Source organism: Schistocerca serialis, chromosome 1 (genome assembly GCF_023864345.2).
Source record: "Schistocerca serialis cubense isolate TAMUIC-IGC-003099 chromosome 1, iqSchSeri2.2, whole genome shotgun sequence".
In the NCBI taxonomy this organism is placed as follows: Eukaryota; Metazoa; Arthropoda; class Insecta; order Orthoptera; family Acrididae; genus Schistocerca; species Schistocerca serialis.
Window position 1 is genome coordinate 384,123,972 of NC_064638.1, and position 24,897 is coordinate 384,148,868.

The 24,897-nt window shown below is 44.4% G+C and overlaps 1 non-coding gene across 1 annotated transcript; it reads left to right on the top strand.

The window, feature by feature from the left end:
* Positions 1-8,794: 8,794 nt before the first annotated feature.
* On the top strand, positions 8,795-8,868 carry Trnas-cga (transfer RNA serine (anticodon CGA)). The gene has a single exon. It is a non-coding gene; the product is annotated as a tRNA-Ser (tRNA).
* The last annotated feature ends 16,029 nt before the right edge of the window (positions 8,869-24,897 follow it).

Genomic DNA, 24,897 nt, shown 5'->3' on the forward strand with positions numbered 1-24,897 from the left:
ATGTAGGTGTTTTAGTTGCTGTCGCGGCTAATCCGCACGTCAGTAGCAGACAAATTGCGCGAAAATCGGAAATCTCAAAAACATCGGTGTTGAGAGTGCTACATGAACATCAATTGCACCCGTACCATATTTATATGCACCAGGAATTGCATGGCGACGACTTTGAACGTCTTGTACAGTTCTGCCACTGGGTACAAGAGAAATTACGGGACGATAACAGATTTTTTCCACGCGTTCTATTTAGCGACAAAGCGTCATTCACCAACAGCGGTAACGTAAACCGACATAATATGCACTATTGGACAACGGAAAACCCACGATGGCTGCGACAAGTGGAACATCATCGACATTGGCGGGTTAATGAATGGTGCGGCATTATGGGAGGACGGATAATTGGCCCCCATTTTATCGATGGTAGTCTAAACGCTGCAATGTATGCTGATTTCCTTCGTAATGTTCTACCGATGTTACTACAAAATGTTTCACTGCATGACAGGATGGCGATGTATTTCCAACATGATGGATGTCCGGCACATGCCTCGCGTGCGGTTGAAGCGATATTGAATAGCGTATTTCATGACTGGTGGATTGGTCGTCGAAGCACCGTACCATGGTTCACCGGATCTGACGTCCCCGGATTTCTTTCTGTGGGGGATTGTTGAAGGATATTTGCTATCGTGATCCACCGACAACGCCTGACAACATGCGTCAGCGCATTGTCAATTCATGTGCGAATATTACGGAAGGCGAACTACTAGCTTTTGAGAGGAATGTCGTTTCACGTATTGCGAAATGCATTGAGGTTGACGGACATCTTTTGAGCATTTATTGCATTAATGTGGTATTTACAGGAAATCACGCTCTAACAGCATGCGTTCTCAGAAATGATAAGTTCACAAAGATACATGTATCACATTGGAACAACAGAAATAAAATGTTCAAACGTACCTACGTTCTGTGTTTTAATTTAAGAAACTTACCTGTTACGAACTGTTCGTCTAAAATTGTGAGCCATATGTTTGTGATTATTACAGCATCATCTATCACAAAGCGAAAAAAGTGGTCCAACTAAAACATTCACAGTTCTTTACTACACGAATATGTAATAAAGTTGATATCCGTTTGACCTATGGGAGCGTCATCTAGCGGACCAACCATAGCGCCATCTGGTTTCCCCCTTCAAGCTAGACAAGTTTCGTCGTTTGTAGTTTCTTCGTTTGACGCTTATGTCGTGAGATATTTGGCCCGGTCACGATCAATGGACCACCCTGTATATGACGTGGCGATTTCAAATTACTCTCCTCCACTTTGCTCTCTCTAGGGCACCGTAATAATTTTTGCAGCAGGCAGTAAGAATCTGCATTACAATCAGCGCCACAAGTTGAGTCGGCAGCGGGTTCTGCTGCGCACTGACGCCACACCAGCTCTTGCGTCAGCTGTGGACTGTTCTCTCTCTTTGTGTCTGTCTGTCTCTCTCTTGCTGTTCACTTGCCTCCCGCGACTTGTGGGCCTACCGGAGATGAATGGCTAATTTTTGTTGCCACTTTCATTTCAGCTCTGAGGCCGCATAAATCTCATCTAAAGGAGAGCTTGCATGCCCCTGACAGCCTATGCGACAAAACAAAAATTTGTGCCACGTTCGATATATTTATGAGAATCTCATTTTTCAATCGGCGCTCTGTTTTGATTTATCTAGTTTTTTATGTATGTTGGTCTCTGTAGATGTGAATCAATGGTTCTTATCTTTAGGACACTTCTTTAGCCATTTCGTTTCGATTATTAGCGTTATCAACGTCTGAAGAACGTAATGCGGTTCCGCTAACCAGGCGAATCCCCATGTATTCGGATATCAGAGAGCAACATATTGTGAAAATAGGTGCTTAATTTACGATGGAATGAATCGAAGGGATTATTTTTTGTGCTGAAAACTGTATTACGACAGTTGCTAAAAGGTAAATTAAAGAAATGGACCCCAAATTCAAGTATATGATGCCAAAGTTTTGAGGGACATCAATAAGTATATAAACGTTTTGGAGACGAAAGCCGATTACTCTTTGAGTTGACTGGTAATCTGAAGGATCAAAAAGCAAAATTTATGGCACAATCACTTTTCAGTGTGATTATAATGGCTTTTCTTGTATTAACCTGAGTTTTCTGATATACCTATGATATCCTTTAGGATCTCGTCATATATTTTTTCCTTTTTTTGTTAGCCTTTCCAATAGTGTTTCGGGGTGCACTCAGCCTCGTGATGCCAATTGAGGAGCTACTCGACCGAATAGTAGCGGCTCCGGTCAAAGAAAGCCATCATAACGACCGGGAGAGCGGTGTGCTGACCACACGCCCCTCCTATCTGCATCTTCAATGAGGATGACACGGCGGTCGGATGGTCCCGATGGGCCACTTCCGGCCTGAAGACGGAGTGCTTTCCAATAGTTTCATTCTATTGGCTATATACACTCCTGGAAATTGAAATAAGAACACCGTGAATTCATTGTCCCTGGAAGGGGAAACTTTATTGACACATTCCTGGGGTCAGATACATCACATGATCACACTGACAGAACCACAGGCACATAGACACAGGCAACAGAGCATGCACAATGTCGGCACTAGTACAGTGTATATCCACCTTTCGCAGCAATGCAGGCTGCTATTCTCCCATGGGGACGATCGTAGAGATGCTGGATGTAGTCCTGTGGAACGGCTTGCCATGCCATTTCCACCTGGCGCCTCAGTTGGACCAGCGTTCGTGCTGGACGTGCAGACCGCGTGAGACGACGCTTCATCCAGTCCCAAACATGCTCAATGGGGGACAGATCCGGAGATCTTGCTGGCCAGGGTAGTTGACTTACACCTTCTAGAGCACGTTGGGTGGCACGGGATACATGCGGACGTGCATTGTCCTGTTGGAACAGCAAGTTCCCTTGCCGGTGTAGGAATGGTAGAACGATGGGTTCGATGACGGTTTGGATGTACCGTGCACTATTCAGTGTCCCCTCGACGATCACCAGTGGTGTACGGCCAGTGTAGGAGATCGCTCCCCACACCATGATGCCGGGTGTTGGCCCTGTGTGCCTCGGTCGTATGCAGTCCTGATTGTGGCGCTCACCTGCACGGCGCCTAACACGCATACGACCATCATTGGCACCAAGGCAGAAGCGACTCTCATCGCTGAAGACGACACGTCTCCATTCGTCCCTCCATTCACGCCTGTCGCGACACCACTGGAGGCGGGCTGCACGATGTTGGGGCGTGAGCGGAAGACGGCCTAACGGTGTGCGGGACCGTAGCCCAGCTTCATGGAGACGGTTGCGAATGGTCCTCGCCGATACCCCAGGAGCAACAGTGTCCCTAATTTGCTGGGAAGTGGCGGTGCGGTCCCCTACGGCACTGCGTAGGATCCTACGGTCTTGGCGTGCATCCGTGCGTCGCTGCGGTCCGGTCCCAGGTCGACGGGCACGTGCACCTTCCGCCGACCACTGGCGACAACATCGATGTACTGTGGAGACCTCACGCCCCACGTGTTGAGCAATTCGGCGGTACGTCCACCCGGCCTCCCGCATGCCCACTATACGCCCTCGCTCAAAGTCCGTCAACTGCACATACGGTTCACGTCCACGCTGTCGCGGCATGCTACCAGTGTTAAAGACTGCGATGGAGCTCCGTATGCCACGGCAAAGTGGCTGACACTGACGGCGGCGGTGCACAAATGCTGCGCAGCTAGCGCCATTCGACGGCCAACACCGCGGTTCCTGGTGTGTCCGCTGTGCCGTGCGTGTGATCATTGCTTGTACAGCCCTCTCGCAGTGTCTGGAGCAAGTATGGTGGGTCTGACACACCGGTGTCAATGTGTTCTTTTTTCCATTTCCAGGAGTGTATTCCTGTATTATGTTTACCTAATGATCCCTGCATACCTATTTCATGCAGAGATCTCGGCTATTCCAATAGTATATCCTCTAATGTTTCTCTCGTGGCACAACTTCTGCCCTCTACTGTTCCTCCAGTAACAGCTAAAGTATCTCAAAAGACAATCATGTTGATGTTTTTAAGCCATGCACTGATGCTTAAATAAAATTAACTGGGATCATGTAGCAAAATCGGGTTCATATACGTGTTTCCCCAAATACATTTCATGACGTTTCAATGGTATTTACTAATTTCCTTTAAAATTTTAATTCTATGCATTTGGTATATATGGACACCTGCTTACTGCTACTGCTTGTGTTTTGTTTATATGTAATTCTACCTTTCTTTAGATTACGTATCTTTTCGTGTGGCTTTCTACCGATCTAAGTCACAGATATATAAGTAAACGGAATGCCATATTTAACACATAGCGTGTTTAGGTAATATCTCTATCCGGTATTATCTCAGAATATCTGTTCTCATGTAAGTATTTGCATTAAGGTCCAAGATTGGGATATATTAAAAGCGAAATTATAATATAGTGATGTACTGATACGATAAAGCATTCTGTAGTATTTAGAGATTTTATTAAATAATTATGTCGCGTCATACATATAATGGGACACCTGCCGTAAGTATCTAAAATAATAATGTCTGCCAGTAGAAGATGTAGTCTGACGCCTAATTTATTAAAGATCCTTGGTCTTATTTAATTTCTCTGCAACAGAGAGACTTTCATTACGGACAACCCTGGGTTTAAGCATTTCATCTATACTGTTATAGAGAGCATACAGTCTCTTTGAAGAAACTGAAAGAATGGGCAGAGAAATTACTAGGGAAGGAAGATCACGGAAATATTTTGGCACCACGTCACGGACTGCGCGGCCCATTAGTTAGTTTAAGTATTGTGTAAGTCTAGGGACCGATGACCTAACCAGTTTGGTCCCTTAGGAATTCATACACATTTTGGAGGAAGTTACGACGATTTCCCCGATATGGAACTGATGGAGACTGCTTCTGATTAATAGGTCGCTACCACGTTTGGATTGCATATTTAATATTTAATCAATCTCTCTCTCTCTCTCTCTCTCTCTCTCTCTCTCTCTCTCTCTCCCTCTCTCTGAATGTCTCTCTCTCTGAATGTCTCTCTCTCTCTGAATCTCTCTCTCTCTCTCTCTCTCTCTCTCTCTCTCTCTCTCTCTCTCTCCCTCTGAAGCATTTTAGAAGCAAATAGTACTAAAACAGAATATGCAATAGTGTGCAAATCGTTTATAATACGTATTGTCGATATTCTTCTCATAGATGTCTTTCAAGCTTTCGGAAACCTTATCAACAATATTGAGCAGTAAAATTTTAGTTGTTTATGATACAGCAAGTTCTCTCTCACACAAATATAAGAGGTTCATTAGTTATTAGCCGCCCTTATACAACTCCCAAGTGAAGTTTTCTCAAAAGCGGCTTAGGTTTGAGACCTCATCCTTCTCCGTTCCTCGCTTTTATTCTAACGGAGATGGATTCGCTCATTCTTTTAAGTTCTCTTTCGGTTACACGCCGGCTGCACGGATTTTAGGAGCGAGCAATTGATCACTTTTAGCAACTCCAAGGGCAGAATAAACCCACAGAGCTCAGAAACTTCCCTAAAAGCGACAGAAACGCTACGTCAATTACCATTCACACATCAAAAAAAGTTTTTCATTACTTCAGTTCAGATTGTTCCGGAACCTTTACAGAAAATTGGAATAGAGATCAACATAAACATCACTTCAGCCCTTTTTATTTCTCATGAAAACCGCACATTGCATGTTGTACCATCATACAGCGAGACCTTCAGAGGTGGTGGTTCAGATTGCTGTACACACCGGTATCTCTAATACCCAGTACCACGTTCTCTTGCATTGATGCATGCCTGTATTCGTCGTGGCATATTATCCCTAAGTTCATCAACGCACAGTTGGTCCAGATTGTCCCATTTCTCAACGGCGATTGGGCGTAGATACCTCAGAGTGGTTGGTGGGTCACGTCGTCCATAAACAGCCCTTTTTCAATCTATCCCAGGCATGTTCAATAGGGTTCACGTCTGGAGCACATGCTGTCCACTCTAGTCGAGCGATGTCGTTATCCTGAAGGAAGTCATTCACAAGATGTGGACGATGGGGACGCGAATTATCGTCCATGAAGACGAATGCCTCTCCAATATGCTGCCGATATGGTTGCACTATCGGTCGAAGGCATTCGCGAACAGCCGGAACGGAGCCTTCCATAACCACCAGCGGCGTACGTCGACTCTACATAATGCCACCCCAAAACACAGCGAACCTCCGCCTTGCTGCACTCGCTGGACAGTGTGTCTAAGGCGTTCAGCCTGACCGGGTTATCTCCAAACACGTCTCCGACGATTGTCTAGTTGAAAGCATAGGCGACATTAATCGGTGAGGAGAACGTGATGCCAACGCTGAGCGGTCCATTCGGCATGTTGTCAGGCCCATCTGTATCGCGCTGTATGGTGTCGCGGTTGCAAAGACGGACCTCGCCATGGAAGTCGGGAGTGAAGTTGACCATCATGCAGCCTATTGCACACATTTGGAGTCATAACACGACGTCCTGTGACTGCACGAAAAGCATTATTCAAATGGTGGCGTTGCTGTCAGGGTTCCTCCGAGGCATAATCCGTAGGTAGCAGTCGTCCACTGCAGTAGTAGCCGTTGGGCGACCAGAACGAGGCATGTCATCGACAGTTCCTGTTTCTCTGTATCTCTTCCACGTCCGAACAACATCGCTTTGGTTCACGTCTGGCCATTTCCCTTGTTGAGAGCCCTTGCTGGCACAAAGTGACAATGCGGACGCAATCGAACCGCGACATTCACCGTCTAGGGATGGTCGAACTACAGACAACGCGTGCCGTGTACGTCATTCCTGGTGGAATGACTGGAAATGTCGGACCCCCGTCTAAAAGGCGCTGCTGATGCGTGGTTGTTTACATCTTTGGGCAGGTTTAGTGGCATCTCTGAATAGTAAAAGGAACTGCGTCCGTGATACAACATCGACAGTCAATGTTTATCTTCAGGAGTTCTGGGAACCGGGGCGATGCAGAACTTTTATATGTGTTTGTTGTACTAGTGTTACGTTATCACACTATTGTACCAGCCGAGTTTTTTGTGTATTTCTCATAGCGTTCTTCTTCAGTGCTGCGAATGACAAAGGGATTTCCTTCCCTACCTATCGGAGCTTAATGTTCTCATTTTCCTGTGCTGGTATAAACACTGATCAGCCAGATCATTATGACCACCTTTGTAATAGCAGGTATGTCCACCTTTGACACGGATAACAGCGGCGACGCGTCGTGACATGGAAGCAATGAGGTCCTGGTAGGTACCTGGAGGGAGTTGGCACCACATCTGCACACACAAGTCATCAAAGTTCCGTAAATTCCGGGGAGGGGGGCGATGAGATCTAACGTCACGTTCAATCACATCCCAGATGTGTGCGATAAGGTTCATATCTGGCAAGCTGGGGTGCCATCTCATCCACTGGAATTCGCCACTGTGTTTCTCGAACCATTCCAGCACTCCTCTGGCCTTGTGACATGGCGCATTGTCTTGTTAAAAAATGCCACTGCCGTCAAGAAACATGACCTCCATGATGGTGCGTACGTGGTCTGCAACCAGTAAACGATACTCCCCGGGGTCATGGTGCCTTGCACGAGCTCCAACGGACCCATGGATGCCCACGTGAATGTTACCCAGAGCGTAATGGAGCCGTCACCAACTTGCCTCTACTCCACAGTACAGGTTTCAAAGAGCTGTTCCCTTGGAAGACAACGGATTCGTTCCCTCCCATCGGCATGATGAAGAAGGTGTAGGGATTTTTGAGATCATGCAACGCTCTGTCACTGCGCCGATGGCCAGGCGCCCATTTCGGTCGTAACTGCCCACGTCCGGGTGTTAACATCGGCACGTGCATGGGTCGTTGGCTGAGGAGGTCCATCGTTGGGAGTGTTCGGTGCACGGTTTGTTCAGACACAATTGTACTTTGCCCAGCATTAATGTCTGGTGTTGGTTACGCCACAGTTCGCCACCTATCCTGTTTTTATAGTCTGCCCAGTCTACAACGTCCGAGTCTGTAATTAGGAGTGGCCGCCCAAGCCCACGTCTGGACGTGGTTTCAACTTGGTATCGCCAAGTGTTAAAGACACTCACCGCAGCACTCCTAGAACACCCGACAACTCGTGCAGTTTCCGAAAAGCTCGTGCCGATCTTCTGAGCCATCACAATCTGCTCTCAGTCAAATGCAGATAGATCGCGCGCCTTCCCTATTCCACACATGGACGACATGCTCACTGATACTATAAGCACTGTGTGTGTCTGACGAGCAGTCATTCCTGGCCAGGTGACGATGATATCGTCGGGATAGGGTTTATATCGATAGCAGTTCGGTGGTCATAAGGTTCAAATGGCTCTGAGCACTATGGTACTTAACATCTCAGGTCATCAGTCCCCTAGAACTTAGAACTACTTAAACCTAACTAACATCCATGACCGTAGCAGTCGCGCAGATCCGGACTGAAGCGCCTAGAACCGCTCGGCCACCGCGACCGACGGGTCATCAGGTTCTGGCTGATCAGCGTAAGTGCGATACTGTGCCATTTTCGGCAGATGTGTTATTACTTCATAGCTCTGACAGATTCTAGATTATGATAGTTGTGACAAAGGGAGAAGGACAGGGACGCTTTTGGTTAACAAGTTAGAAACCAGAATGAGATTTTCACTCTGCAGCGGAGTGTGCGCTGATATGAATCTTCCTGGCAGATTAAAACTGTGTGCCCGACCGGAAGGTAGGAGACGAGGTACTGGCAGAAGTAAAGCTGTGAGTGCCGGGCGTGAGTCGTGCTTCGGTAGCTCAGTTGGTAGAGCACTTGCCCGCGAAAGGCAAAGGTCCCGAGTTCGAGTCTCGGTCGAAGTTAGAAACGTTTTTCTCTTAAGCAGGAATTCTTGGGAGCCAACACGGTAAGACTCTCTTAACGTAACCCCCATTTCATATAGTGAGAGTTAATAATGTAATGCCACAAAGTTGTGGTATTGTTCGGTAACATATCGAAGGTGACAAGTATAACTATTTCGAAAATGCGCCAAGTCTTTGATGTTAAATGTATCGATGACTTACTAACTTATACACTGTTAAGCTTGAGACGTTAGAAGGCAGCTAGGGTATTCTAAAATAGAAAATCAGAGACACTAAGCAGATAGCAAAAACAAGTGATAGCCTTTAGGTTACGTGAGGTAACCAGTAATGCAGAAGTTGTGAACTGCAGACGTTCGAGGCAGTAGCCCAGAGTAGATCTTTCAATCCATAGAAGAAACTGGTAACTTCATCCATTGTGAAGACGCTGATGTGGAATATCACAGAAGAAGTAGGTTGCAAACAGGCATGTCTTGGCATAGGCAGCGAGCACGATACTAGACCCTGAGAACAGCAACGTCAGTGGGTTCACCCAGGTTAGAGTGAGATGGGAAATCAGCAAAACTTCTGGACCAGCGGTCCCCACTTCTGAGAGAGAATTTCCCTTAGGCCGGATCCTCGTGACATAAAACACTGAACTTTCTAACCGTAATAGGAAGGATAGTGAAGTTAAGCTTTCAGCTGAACGCTGTTGCTAGCAAACATGAAGTTTGTTCGTGTAAAAGGCAGGAACATCCCTATCTACAGAGCAGCAGAAAGTGGTTGTCCAGACGCATAGCCGCACGATTCCTGCAAGGTGTGGGTGGACTGGCGGGGCCGACTAGAGATAGGGACAACCAGTGTGCCATCATAATTCTATAAAAACCCTGATTTTCGTATTCAGAAGAGTTTCCCAGTCACGTCACTGGGACGCCGTGTCGCTCGTAGCCAGCCTCGAGTAAACTGAGACTGTTTTCTCACTTGGAGCGCTTCTCTGAAATGTTTGTTCCTTACGATGTTGTTAGTGAGTGCTACTTCACTTAGCACTCGCCCCACAGACTCAGACACTGACTTCTGTTGTGCAACCAGTCGCATCCGTTACTTTCCTAGTGCTTTGAATTAGCCTGCGGAGTACTAGTAATCTGAAAGAAAGAAATTTGTTGAGACACTAGTTTCCTTGGCCTCCTGCTGCGAGTGTCACGTCGAGTCCCAAAATCCGTGGTTCTCGTAGGTGCCCTATGACTGTGTTTGTCTCTGCTCCAAGCTATCAGCGTGCCATCATTGGAAGTCTGTCTTTATGAGTTTGCTCCTAATCGCTCGGAAATTGCAGATTGGCCTGAAACCCCCTCTAAGTTACAATACACTTCTACTTTCCTATGCCAGAACACGACAATATGTTTGGAAAAAATTAAAATGCCATTACTATTCTTGTGCGGTAGTATGGTCGTTTTAACCGATGGCTCGGTAAGGACACACACCTTCCTTATAGCTGCCGCCCCATTTCTCTCACCAGCTGTGTTTGCAAGGTGATAGAACGTATGATTCATGGCAGGCTGGTACGGTGATTCGAATCTCGCAATCTACTAACCGCTGCACAATGTGGATTCCGATGGTGCCGTTTTGTAGCTGACCATCTCGTCACTTTCCTCACCCATCTACTGAACGGTTTTCTGCGTAAATATCAGACACTGACAGTGTTTTCTTGATTTGGAGGAAGATTATTGCACATGCTGGAAGACTGATAACCTACGTATTGGTATCTTACGTACTGATATCGGCCGTCATACCGGCTTGATGTTGTCCTCAGCGGATACGCATGCCGTTTGTCTGCCGTCCCCGGCTGCCTATCCTATGCCTATTACAAATATCGTTTGAAAAAACATAGTTTATGACAGATACGAAGAATGAACCTCAAAAACTTAAAATAAAAACACAATATCTAAAGGAGGCTGTTTTAAATTTCTAGGAGAATGGATATCAAACAACATGGAGGAAAAGACAGCAACAGAGATTAGAACACATGAAACGGAGAGGGCCTTTCGAACAACAAGAAATATTTATACTAATAAAATCTTTATACTGGACCACCAAATTGAAACACTATGAAGAAGCAGTGGTAAGACCAGAAATACCTTACGCAGATGAAACTCAAACTGATTATGAAGAGCCTGAAAAATAAAAAAAATAAAAATGATTGAGGAATTCTAAGAAAAGACCTAGGATCCCAAAATTAGCAGTGACTTAGAATACAGATAAAGATCTAACACATAATTGTATATAAAAGTCGAGAAGATAACAAACATAATGAGAAAAGCAGGTTAAAATTCTACGGATACATATGCAGGATGAATAATGACAGAACAGCTCCACAAATCTTTGACTTAGTAGACTCTTACAAATACAAACTCACCTGTCTGAGGGAAGTAGGACGAGTTATAGAAACTGTAGGTGTTGACTTGGACGAAATAAGAAACACAACACTTTTTAAAGAAGTAATAGAAATGGCAGGCTTTCAGTACAAAAAAATATCAAGAATTTGGAGAAAGTGGACCCAAGAAGAAAAGGAACAATATTCTCGGACAATGAAAGAAGTGTGGGCCCAAAGCAGACTTCAGCTGAAAAGAAAGAACCAGAAACAGTGTCGAATTATTCGGAATAAAAAAGGAAAAAAATGAGGTTTTCAGTTGAATCAGTCCCTTAATAGCAGTAATTTGCTAATCTGTTCGGGGACATCTAGACTTTTTAGCTGGAGACAGTGTTCATATTGGACACTTAAATAGTCGGTAACTGTGTAAGAACGGCAATTGTATTTCACTTGGCTCAAACGATAGCGGTACTGAATATCGAAATTGTCTTCCAGTGCTTCGCTGTACGTGTTGCCGTCTTTTTACATAAAATATTAGCCGCTCTTATCCAAGTCAGTCTTTTTACATAAAAACATTAGCCGTTCTTAACCAAGTCAGTGATAACTCTACGGACAGAATCTTCTCCGGCACCCCGCGACGACTGGTTCCCGCTGCAGAGAGCGCCCTGCGTCCCCTCTGGCTACAGGCGCCCCCGTGGTGATCCACTGCAACGCCGCCATGTCGGCAGCTTTTTGCTTCTGCTGTAAACTCTCTTGTATTCCCTCTAGCCTGCAGACTCTTTCTGTGCCACTCCCAAGGGTCGGCGCAGTTTCTTGTTGGCAAGAGGCTCGTTCTGGAAAACAACATGTTGTGCCTCTTGATTCCTCTGGGCGCGCAGACGAGTGTGCACTCGTGTCGCAAACATGCTAGACTGCCGCGCGTTGTCCCACCTTCGGCCGCTCAATATAGTCTCTGTACATTGACGGAGACGGAAAGTCTTACACCATTTTTCGCCATAACTTCATTTTTTCAAATTTCGTGGACGCCTTCGTGGAATAACCGGTATTAAAGATTCCATTTACATTCCATCCGGAACTGACGTCCATCATCATCAGTAGCAGGCGTGACTCAAAAATGCACTCTTGTATTCGTTGTGGTGTGGAAGCAAATATTTTGGGGAATTTCTTACAATGCCAGGAGTACAAGCTGTTTCATTTCGTGAAGACTGCTCGTTGCATGCTGGAATAAACCTTATGCGACATTAAAAGCGAGGGTGGTAACATTAAGAGTGCAACTGTAATTCCACTGTTAAATGCAGAGGAGAGAACGGATAGGTGGAAAGAATACACTGAAAGACTCTATGAGGGGGACAATTTGTCTACTGAGGTAGAAAAAGAAAGAGAAGTCGATTTGGAACAGATAGGGGATCCAGTATTAGCATCAGAATTTAAAAGAGCTTTGAACACTTAAGATCAAATAAGGCAGAAGGGATAGATAACATTCCATCAGAATTTCTAAAATCATTGGGGGAAGTGGCAACAAAACGACTATTCACGTTGGTATGCAGAATGTATGAGTCTGGAGACATACCACCTGACTTAATGGAAGCAAGACTAAAGAAAAATCAAGTCACGTTCATAGGATTTGTCAACCTGGAACAAGCGTTCGACAGTGTAAAATGGTGCAAGATGTTCGTAATTCTGAGAAAAATAGCGGTAAGCTATACAATATGTACAAGAGCCAAGAGGAAATAATAAGAGTGGACGACAAAGAACGAAGTGCTCGGATTAAAAAGGGTGTAAGACAGAGATGTAGCCTTTCGCCCCCTGTTGTTCAATCCGTACATCGAAGAAGCAATGAGGGAAGTAAAGGAAAGGTTCAGGAGCTGAATTAAAATTCAAGGTGAAAGGATATCAATTATACGATGTGCTGAAAACAATGCTATCCTGAGTGAAAGTGAAGTAGAATTACATGATCTGCTGAATGGAATGGACAATTTAGTAAGTAAAGAATATGGATTGAGAGTAAACAGAAGGTAGACGAAAGTAATGAGAAGTAGCAGATATGAGAATAGCGAGAAACTTAATATCAGTACTGATGTTCACGAAGTAGATGAAGTTAACGAATTCTACCTCGACAGTATCATAACCAATGACGGACGGAACAAGGAGGTCATCAAAAACAGACTAGCAATGGCAAAAAGGGCATTTCTGGCCAAGAGAAATCTACTAGTATCAAACATAGGTCTTAATTTGAGGACGAAATTTCTGAGGAGATATGTCTGGAGTACAGCATTGTATGTTAGTGAAACGAGGACTCTGGGAAAACCGGAACAGAAGAGAATCGAAGCATTTGAGATGTGGTGCTACAAGCGAATGTTAAAAATTAGGTGGACTGATAAGTTAAGAAATGAGTAGGTTCTAGGCAGAATCGGAGAGGAAAGGAATGTGTGGAAAACACTGAGAAGGAGAAGGGGCAGGATGATACGACATCTGTTAAGACATGAGGGAATGATTTGCAAGATACTAGAGGGAGCTGCAGAGGGCAAAAACTATAGAGGGAGACTGTGATTGGAATACACCCAGCAAATAATTGAGAACGTACATTGCAAGTGCTTCTCTGAAATGAAGAGGTTGGTACAGGAGATGAATTCGTGGCGGGCCAAATCAAAACAGTCAGTAGACTGATGACAAAAAATAAATAAATAAATAAAATGAAATCAAAGTACATATTTTCGCATTCCTTGCACGCATGCCCTATGGTTGATTAATCTCGGGATAGGACGTACCAATCAAGGATCCATACATTCCAGAGGCCGTTTAAGGTGTGAACTGCAATGTGGGATCTTACATTATCCTGCTGGAATATGTGATTTGGTACCATTGTTTTAAAGGGTATGGAAACAGCCCTGAACTTTATCTAAATCAGTCTTGTTCTCATATCTAATACTTAGCCACGACACGATTGCAGGAGTTGGAGAAGTATAGGCCTCGAGAATCGCTGCCTCCGGTGCCCTTTCACCAGGTTGTCTATGGACACGTTAGTGTGTATCCGACGGGCACAAGCAGAAGAGATAATCACAGATGATCACTGCAGAATGCCACTCAATGGTTGGCTCTGGGAAGTCTCTACTGGATGTGGTATGGTGTCGGCGACAAACACGTACTATGCCAACTCAAGATCTCATCCCAGCTTCCAGTAATCTGTTTCCGACATTCTACAGTGACTCTCTGTCTATAACTTCTGTCCGTGTTTCGGCTGTTCTGAACTGTGTATTCGTCTGAGGCAGTCGAAAATCTTAAGATATTTTCGCTATGTAGACTTTCTGGAAGAATGTGTGCCTCCTCTTTCTGCCACTCTTGTCCTGTCTTTATCTCGTCACCATAAGTTCAGCAATCATTGCACTACAGTGATCTGTTTGTGTGGTCTGTCGCCTTGATACTGCCATGTCCCTCACGCGAATGATCCGACCTTTTTTGAAGTCCGAAACATGGCGATAAGTTGCACATGTACGTCGTGTGGGCATGCGGTGCTTCGATCCTTTAACGTTAGGCACACCCAACAGCCGTCATACATTGAAATTGTTCTTAATCTATTGGAATTGCTTTCTTCTATGCTGAAAATATTCATGTTTTCAAGTTTTTTCCTTACATTCTGTTCTTCTTGTGCTGATATTGTCCGAGATGCTTTGCAATTGCTCTGTCAGCCGCCTTTCTAGCTCCTTCTTGGGGGTGATCAATTTACCTGGTTTTCCTGTAACTCTTAAAACTTGACGTTTCTAAGCCAATATACTGCCACTGCATCTTCACCGATGAGCCAAAACGTTATGACCATCTGGCTGTTAGCACGCTGGTCGACCTTTGGAAGCAATACAGTTGCCATTCAGCGCGACACGGATTAAACAATCCTTCGTAAGTTTCCAGAAGTATGTGACACCAGATGTTAGGTACAGGTCAAACAAGGCCCGTAAATTACGGACTGGTGGTCTGTAGACCCAGAGCTGGCGCCCAGCACCGTTCCAAATGTGTTGCATCGAGTTCTGATCAGGCAAATCTGGTGGCCAGGATATCACCATGAATTCATTTTCATGTATCTCAAACCACAGTAGCATCATTCTGACCATGTTACAAGGACAGTTATCCTACTGGGAGATAATATTAGAGTCGGGAAGACGTGAAACAAGAGGAGATACAAGTAGTCCGCAGTAATGTTCACGTAGTTTATAGATGTCGTGGTGCTTTCGATAACTGTCATAGGCCCCATAGAAGTCCAGGTTGACGTCCCCTGGGAATACTGACTCCACTGGCCTTCGTCTTTGGTGCGATTTGTGTTTCCATCAGTCATTCACTTGAATGGATACATCTCCAGAAACGACAACCGATCTCGTGTGGAAAGATATATGACTCATCCGACCGGGCGACACCTTTCCACGGTGCAATCTCGACGGCCCCGTGTCCGCTAAAACCGTAACTCAGTATGTCGTTTTGTCAACATGGAAACCTTTAGGGGTCGCCAGATGCTGTGCTGCACGTGCTCCTGATGGGTATGCACTGAAATACTTGTGCCTGCTCTAGCATCGTACTCTGTTGTTGCATCTGCGACAGACAGTCGCCTATACTGCTTTACAGAGCGTGTAAGACTCAATATCTGTCATGAAACGTGGAAGTCCAACACCTTAGCTTGTTCGTTGATTCACTGCCTTGCTGCTACTTTCCACAGGTGGCCACGACAATAGCCTGCACACAGCCGAATAACTTCTCTGTGTCAGTAATGCTCGCTCCTTTGTGCCAGGCGAAAGAACCTGCCTTAGATTTCCCACTCTGCAGTCCTAACGTCGCTAGAATGATTCACCATTCGTCTCTGCTTCACTTATATACTTGTCTTACCGCGTCACGTGACGGCAGTGCTACCAATAGGCATGCCGTCTTGAGCACAATGTATTGGTCATCAGTGATTGGTCATCAGTTATACTTACGCTTCCCTATTATATTGTTATTTAAATATATAAAATACAAGCTGTCGCTCTTAAAGCCATAAATCAAAATACCATCAGAATTTCATCCACAAAATCCCGAAGGTAGCAAACGGAATTACTATTTGGAGGAAATAAGTAAAAGAAATACCAGAAACAAATGTGTGGTATCGGACAGAAGCCCCCGTCAGCTGTGTACGCATAACAATAGTTGGTATCTCCCTGGAGAATAGGAGAAAGGGCGCTGCGTTATCTGCCTACGCGGCGGAGGCAGCTGCGTCCATCCGTCCTCATAAAGGCGGTGCACAGTGGCGAACACACGTCACCAGCCTCCTTTATGAGGTGGAGCCGCACAGCGCCAGATACGGCTGCAGAACGCCTGGGAAAAGGCCTGCTGTGCGGCGACGCATATGGGATAGAAGAAATATCGTCCCAGTGTGGACCCACGTGGAGCATGAACAGTTCTGTAAGTAAACAATATCTTTTGGCCATTAGACGTAGTTCAGATTACAAAACTACTTGATTATTTGGAAAACAAATGAGATCCAGTATTAAAGTAGCGACAGTAAAGTTTTACTCAAAAGCTCAAGAAGCGACTCGTCATTGTCTATTCTGGGGGTGATAGCGTCGCCAGATTACTGAATACTTTTTCTAAATAATAATATGAAATAGTAAATTTGCCTTTGATTAATTAATCATATAGACAAATAATTACTACGATGAACATAGATGCAATCAGTGTTACATAAAATCCTAGCTATAACTTTTGATTTTTAACTAATAAAATTTACTGCCCATAAATTGAAACAATATTTCGTAGGCAGGTCATAAGCTACTACGTGATTAAGTGAAGTGAAATTGACTCGAGTCTCCAATACAGTGGTTAGCCAGTTCACTATATAAAATAAATAAAATAGCTGGAAAACACAGGCAGTGGTAAGATAAAATCAATTCTACATTCACACCAATACACCTCAAGTCATCTGACTGTTATCTGCGAACAGTCTTTGAGACTCCCGACGCTTTCTGCTACATCATTTATGTACATTCTAAACACTAACGACCCTATCACACATCCTTGGGGTACTGCGGAAATTACATCTGTAGATTTTTTTTCATAAAGAACGACTTGTTGAGTTCTATCTACAAGGAAGTCCTGATTTTAGTCGCAAATCTAGTCCGATACTTGGTAAGCTCATATTTTTTCACTAGATGGCGGTGTGCGACAGTGTCAAATGCCTTCCTTAAAATAAAACTACAAATCAACTTTACACGCAAGAAGACAACTTTTTCTGAAGTACTGGCAGAAATAAATTAGTCCTGAATACTAGAGAAAACTATGTCCCGAATGAACTTAGGAGAAATATTTCAAACTCCCGTGATCGACGATGCGAAAAAAATCTGTCGCAGAAAATGTATGCGGCTGAATCATGGGCCAGATCTTGTCTCTTCAACGTCGTTCCAAACTGTGAGAGCGTGCAAGATGGCCACCGCCATTTTAAGGCTTCGTTTCTCCACTGTACGGAATCATGCTAATGATTTCATACTATCATCAGCCTGATTTACAACTTTTTAAATATTAATGTTACAAAAATTATGACTACGGCATTAGCTGCTTACTAAAAGTCTAAACAAAACTCATATTTCACAATTAATTTTACGTGCAGTAGTTCGCCAGAATGTTATGTTAAACAATTGAAAACCTTAGCTGCTGAGCTAAAAATCATTTCATGTAGTCTGTGTCACCAGTTATTACAATAAATATGAATATGGTGCCACTTCCTTATAGGAATTTTCCTGCAATTTCCATTGCTAGGCTCAGAATAGCTATAACAGTTTGTAAGTTACGGACAAAACTAGGCAAATTGATAAACAATTAATTAAAACACAATAATAAATTTAATCCTGCGTACTAAATGTTGCATATGATATGTAGTTATGTCTGTCCATGCATACTGCCTTGGCAACTGTGTAGATATCTTGTATTAAATTACATAGTGATTTTTAGTTCAATTTAAAAGTGTCTCACAGGTTAATTAGTAGCATTACGAGAGTTTGAGTAGTTCAATCGATGTGCATTAAGCACCCCGTCTTCAGTCCACAAGCGGTCCATCGGAACAATCCGACCGCCGTGTCGTCCTCAGATGAGGATGTGGATAGGAGGGGCTTGTGGTCAGCACACTGCACTCACGCTCGTTATGATAGTTTTCTTTGACCGGAGCCGCTACTGTTCGATCGAGTAGCTCCTCAGTTGGCATCACGAGGTTGAGTGCTCCCCGAAAAACGGCAACAGCGTATGCCGGCCCGGATGGTCACCCATCCAAGTGCTGGCCACGCCCGATAGCGCTAAACATCGGTGATCTGACGGGAACCGGTGTATCCAGCGCGAAAAGGCCGTTGCCGATGCGCATTAAGGAACGGGGATATTTGATGCCTTGGACCCTTTTGTACCATAAATAATACAAAAGTTATTAATGATTTACTGAATTTCAGCCAGATAGATGTTCTCGGTGCTGTAAATTCCCACATATATATTGTTCTGGTGTAACTACAAACGCCGGAACGAAGATGCGGAACACAAAACCAGAGAAGTCGGTGAGGAGACGACGGCCAATGGTACGCGGAATATTTGACCGCGTCGCGCCATGCGTGCCCCCCCTGCAAGAGTTGAATAAAAGCGACGCTCCTGCCAGCCTCCGGCGCAGGTCGGCACGGATCGCAGACAGTAGTTGTCAGTGACGTGTCAACTTTCATGAACTTTGTGTATAGCAAGAACTTTACTGTTCTCATGTCGCCTCTCGCTAGCGACATTTGATGTATCTCGAAAGTTAAGTATTGTCAATTGAGCATCTTCAATATTTCGCGGCCCTGTCAGCAACTGTGTAAGTATTAATTTTAATTTTAATAATTAACACCTCAGTTGCACCGTTTACCTATAATTTACCTAGGTTTCGAAGGGATAACCCAACATTCTTCAGAATAACAGTAACTGCCGTCTTTCCATATTGGACATCGTCAGGCTAAAACTACAAATCCATAAATTATCGTCAGACTACAAAACTTATGTTCCAGTACAGCACTCGGGGCTGCCGCATCGCGGTCGGGAAGTGAGGCCGAGGCAGTTCCAGATAAGTTTTATAGTCTGACGATAATTTATGGATTTGCAGTTTTAACATGACGATGTCCACTATGGAAAGACGGTAGTTACTGTTATTCTGAAGAAGCTTCGAGTTATCCCGACTGAAACCTGGGTAAATTCTAGGCAAACGGTGCAACTGAGGCTGTTAATTATTAAAATTAAAATTAATACTGTCAATTACTTCCTAGAAATAAATTGTGTACCATTGCGAGAACGCTGCATACCGTAGGCACCCTATTAGCGACGAGTGGGAAAAGCCCCACATATATCAACTCGAAAAGCACATCAGCGTACTAGCAGAATCGTACTCCTCTTTCATCTGACACACCACACTCCTCTGTATTTATCATAGTTTGCACTGTAGATGAGCAAACGCGAACAATATAAAACATGTCTCTGGGCGTGCTAGCGGTGGAATTAACATCATGTCAGCTGGTTTGATTCTGCCGGAACACCGCAACTCCGCCGCACGGCTGCCGCACAGCACAGGTCATTCACGCCACGTCTGCAGGCCAGCGATACGCCCATCATAGTCCCGCCTAGCGCCCTACACTCCCAACTTCACGTGCCACGGACAGCGTGCGAACCAGACACTGCTTACGACCTCAGTCAGTCATCTACACTCAGATACAGTACACTGTACAAATGATTAGAATTTGGCAGATTTGCTGTCGAACAAGAAATGACGTATATACCACTTCTTTGGAATTTCTAAAATTACTGGCAGAAATAGCAACCAAAGAGAAACACTAAGGCCCGCATCTCGTGGTCGTGCGGTAGCGTTCTCGCTTCCCACGCGCGGGTTCCCGGGTTCGATTCCCGGCGGGGTCAGGGATTTTCTCTGCCTTGTGATGGCTGGGTGTTGTGTGCTGTCCTTAGGTTAGTTAGGTTTAAGTAGTTCTAAGTTCTAGGGGACTGATGACCATAGATGTTAAGTCCCATAGTGCTCAGAGCCATTTGAACCATTTTAGAAACACTAGGAATGGAAGACCAAGAGAGACAATTGCCCCGATTAAAAAATGCATAAGGCATGGTCTCGTGGTAGCGTTTCTGAATAGTAATCAAAAACTCCACGGTATGAGGTTCCAGCCTACCCACTGTTGAAATTTTGAATGAAAGTCGTCAGCTATGGCGACCGAAGATTTGCTTCGGACTAAGAGGTTCACGCCTTGGTACAATTATAGTTCCGATGGCAACCGAAAACCGTCTTGTTTCACAATGGGATAAATGTAATACCAGTTAATAATAAACAATTTACTTACTTTTTTTCTATCTGTATCATTTTCATTTGACTGACTCTTATAATATGAGGTTGTAAATTAATAAAGTTTATTTAATGTGTGTTATTAAAAGTAAAACGGTATTTTTTTAATACAATTTCCGCGATCGTTGGTCAGGTTGCTAGTCAACGGTCCGCCAGGTTGTAAGTCAACGCGGTGCTCCGCGTACAGCTCATGTGATCGAGCATTTAAACACACATGCAGTGGAAGGCTAGGGGCCTTTTGTCGGTGAGCGGCTGCCAGAAATCCACTTGACCTTCAGTTTGATATTTCACACTTAGAATATTTTCGGGACCTTGAATTTTGTTGCAATTAAAATTTCAAGCCGTGGTTAGTGACTGAATAATTTATAGCAACATCAGCTTTATTGCTGTTTGTGTATGACTAGGCAGCTATGAGCTACACTGAGTTGGTACCTTATGTAATTTCATTAGTGTAATGGTCTCGAACGGTGTCAGTCGCAGTGACAGAGTTAGCACATTTCAGACTTCGCAGTGATTGTTTACGAGATTAACTCCGTCGAACTCTGAGACCCGCTGCAGGCTTTCGCGTTAGTATTGCACGGTTCCAAGCACTTATCCCGCATTTACTGTAATCTGTGAATGCTCACCTTGCAGTAAACGACTAGTTTCATTTTGCTACTTACTGTCACTGTTCTTTTAAATTACCAGTTGATGTAATACCGCCATGCGCACAAACCTATGAGCTTGTTTGAATAAAATATGGTCAGAAGCTTAAACTATTTGTCGTATACAACTTTTTATCCCTCTGAATTATTTTAATACTATTTGCCCTTTTGATTTCATTATTCATTTATTGCTTATCTGTTTTCATGTTCGTTAATGTCTGTGTTAAAGCGAAGGCATCATGACTGGCTTAGACTTTATTAAAACGCCTAAAAGCAAGAGTGCATGATCGACTCCGTTCCGTTCACCGAGCGACTCTTAAATCTGAGGTCGTGTACTTACCCTCAGCTGGTTACGTTGCAGCTAGTTGATCTCGTCTGGGGGTTGTCCATATTTGCGTACGATCGAGTATCGTTGCAAAGCTCGTTGGAAGTCGCTACTTTTCCCGAGTATCAATCACTAGAAGTGTATACTCTGGACAAATTGCGATTCGTTTTTAGCAAAAGGTAGTTTTTCATGCCTCTTAATGTTCATGACGTCATATCTCCTGAATTACGTACAATGATATAATTTTGCAGCTATATTCAGTGATATGTTTGGGCACAGCATGCAAAATATTTTGCAAATATAGTTATTAGTAAAGAAGTAATAAATTAAGACCTTCCGTATGCCGAAGTTTTGCTACATGAACAGCGGTAATGTAGTATACTATAGTTGTGTCCTTCCATTATTTTATGGGAAGTGTCAGCGAAAAAAAGTTACGAAAAGGCTTGCTATTATGGGTAAAATTTGTTGGAAGTCTCTAAGTGCTCTCATTCTCGAATACTGGATGAATATCTGGGTATTTGCACGCTATGAGCTACACCGCCCCAAGATACGTACGTAACTTCTAACTGTAACACTCGTCTTACTGTGTTAAACCTTTACCATAAGACAATGCCTCTTAATGAGTGGGCTATGACAACAGTTTAATTTTTAAATTTGTTCAACAGTTATGCGAGGTACTGAAAATGAAATTTTTGTAGCCCTTGGATGTCGTTATATGGCAGTGTGAAATTGGGGCTGGGTATCAAGCTATTTATTAATATACATAGCGCAATAGAATTAAAGAATCAATCAAGTTTTTTTAACCCCGTGATTCCAACGCACTGCGACGCTTAAGGTTCAAATTTGGTTGAAAGGTCCGTACAAGTTTCCTCTGTAATGGTGCAAAAGCCTTGCGCCTTCGGTCTCGACGAAGTTTCAAACAGCGATGTGTGGACATTTGCGAAAAAGAGGCCACTTCTCGGAAATTCATGTGACGCGTAAGGTAGGTTAATAGTATCATATTGGCACCAAATTTTATCGCAATTCTGCCCAATGCCACCTTGGACATGTCATACAATGGGAAGATCCTCACCCACATTTCACTCCTTCTTTAGACGCCTGTGCGATGGAGGTGAGAACCGCGTTGTACTGCATTGAAATCACGGGGTTTTCAGGTAGGTGGCAGAGGAAAACCTTTCAGATACGCCGGCGCGAAAAGACCTCAGTGAGTGGCTTAAAAGTAATCAGTCAAGCCGGCCCTTTACTCCCGCATTGATTCCCACATATTTCCCAGTCAGAAATGATAGTTTCCAGTGCAGTGAGTAACAGGAATTCGTTCGTCACAATATTTGGCACTGTTGACACCCGGGCGTTTCAGCCCTTCTATAAAGACACTATGGGGTTGAATCCGCATCAAACGTGATCACACTAGTTTCGAGCGAAGCGCGACCGCATTTTTTGCTCTAGTGTACAGGTTGGAACTAATAGGGACCGTTCAAAGCATTAGGCGAAATTGGAATGTGATCCCAAACAATTAAGTGTGCTTACACTTCTTTAGCGCTCTAACTTTGTGTCCTCCTTTGACGAGATCATGGAGGGATGCAAAATTGACACATGAATGAATGAAATGGCAAATAGTCTCACTAAGGCCTCCCTAGCACGGCTCTCGCCCACCTTTATTTAGAGTATTAAAATGCACCTGTATAGACAGAACCCGTGACGAGATACCCTGCCTGCAGGCAGACTAAGCTTCCGATCTTTCGCCACCACTCTGCTTCTCTTGTACCTGATAGTATGCCATCAGGGATCGGCGGTGTGAAAGGAATTGCCGGTTGGCAAGCGACTAGGACGTCGTCTCGGATTCGGTCTGAACAGGTTAATTTTTTAAATTCTCAGTAAAGGTCGACGGTTTTGCCGAACTGGGAGGTGTTAGAGGAAACCTTTGCCGCGTTATTCACGCATGTGTCAATGTCGTTTTCCTCCATGATTACGCCACAGGAGAACATAAAGTAGGACCGCAGAGAAAGCATAAGTACCCTTAGCTGCTTCAGATCACGTACATAATTCATCCAATAGTTTTGGATGGTCCCTAGTTGTTCCAACCTACACACAAGAGCACACCTTGCGTTTCAAAGTATTGCGATCACGTTCGATGGGGATGCAGCTTTCGGAAGAGTTGTAACCCCCGATGTTGCCAGCACTGTCAAGGTTGTGACGAACGTCGTCCTGTTACTCACTGCATTGCGAACTGTCGTTTCCGACCGCGAAATATGAGGGAATCAACGCCCTACGGAAAGGATTGATTTGATTTATACCCTCTACGCCACTCACTGAGGCCTTTCCGCATCGACTCTGACCGTCGGTGTGTCTCAAATGTTTTTGTCAGCCACCTACAAAAAAATCGCGTGATGATTTTAACGCTATGGAACACGAGTCTGACCTCCATCGCAGAGGAGTCTAAAGAAGGAGAGAAATGTGGTCAAGAGGGCCTGTGAGGCCCTTCACATCGTGTGATATGTCCACGGTGGCGTTGGGCAGAATTTGGTGCCACGGTGATACCATTAACCCATCTTATACTCCACATCTTATACTCCACATCTTATACTCCACATCTTATACTCCACATCTTATACTCCACATCTTATACTCCACATCTTATACTCCACATCTTATACTCCACATCTTATACTCCATGAAATTCTGAAATGTGGCCTTTTTTCGCAAGTTTTCTATCTGAAGCGCCGCAGAGCCTGAAGTTGACGTCGCAGAACGCCACGCTTTTGCATCATCACAGACGAAGATTGTACGCGTCGCAATGGGTGGAAATTATGATGATTCGAAAAAGTGATCCCTTAATTCTGTTTCCTAGTGTAGATTTGTTCTTACAAATTGTGCTACATGAAATGTAGGCACAGCTTTCACGCTGTTCATCATTTTTACGACTCACCTAAACAAGGAATCTGACGTTTTGTTGTTCTGTTACGATGTATTAACGCTGCAGCTGTAGCCTGATCCTAGCTTAGCGAGCGTCCCAGCGGTGGAAGACACGACAGAAGCAGGTTACATGCGCCAGTAAGGCTATGAGCGAACTGAAAGGCTGCGACGGAATCTCACCGTAATGATTGGGTGACTGTACTCGACAAGGCGCCATTTACGTTACGCGGAAACGAGACTCCAATTAAGTAACAAAATACGCAGAGGAATGCCCAGCGCAGTGTTGACTTCCATGTTAAACTGACGATGAACGGATTATAGCATAGACTATGATACCCACAATCCTGCCGTGTCGTGCTGTGTGTAAGAAGCAAAAAGGAAGCGCTTCCACAGTCAACATTCACTCTGCAGACACGGCCTCTCGCAGGGCACCGCCACACACGACTGTCGG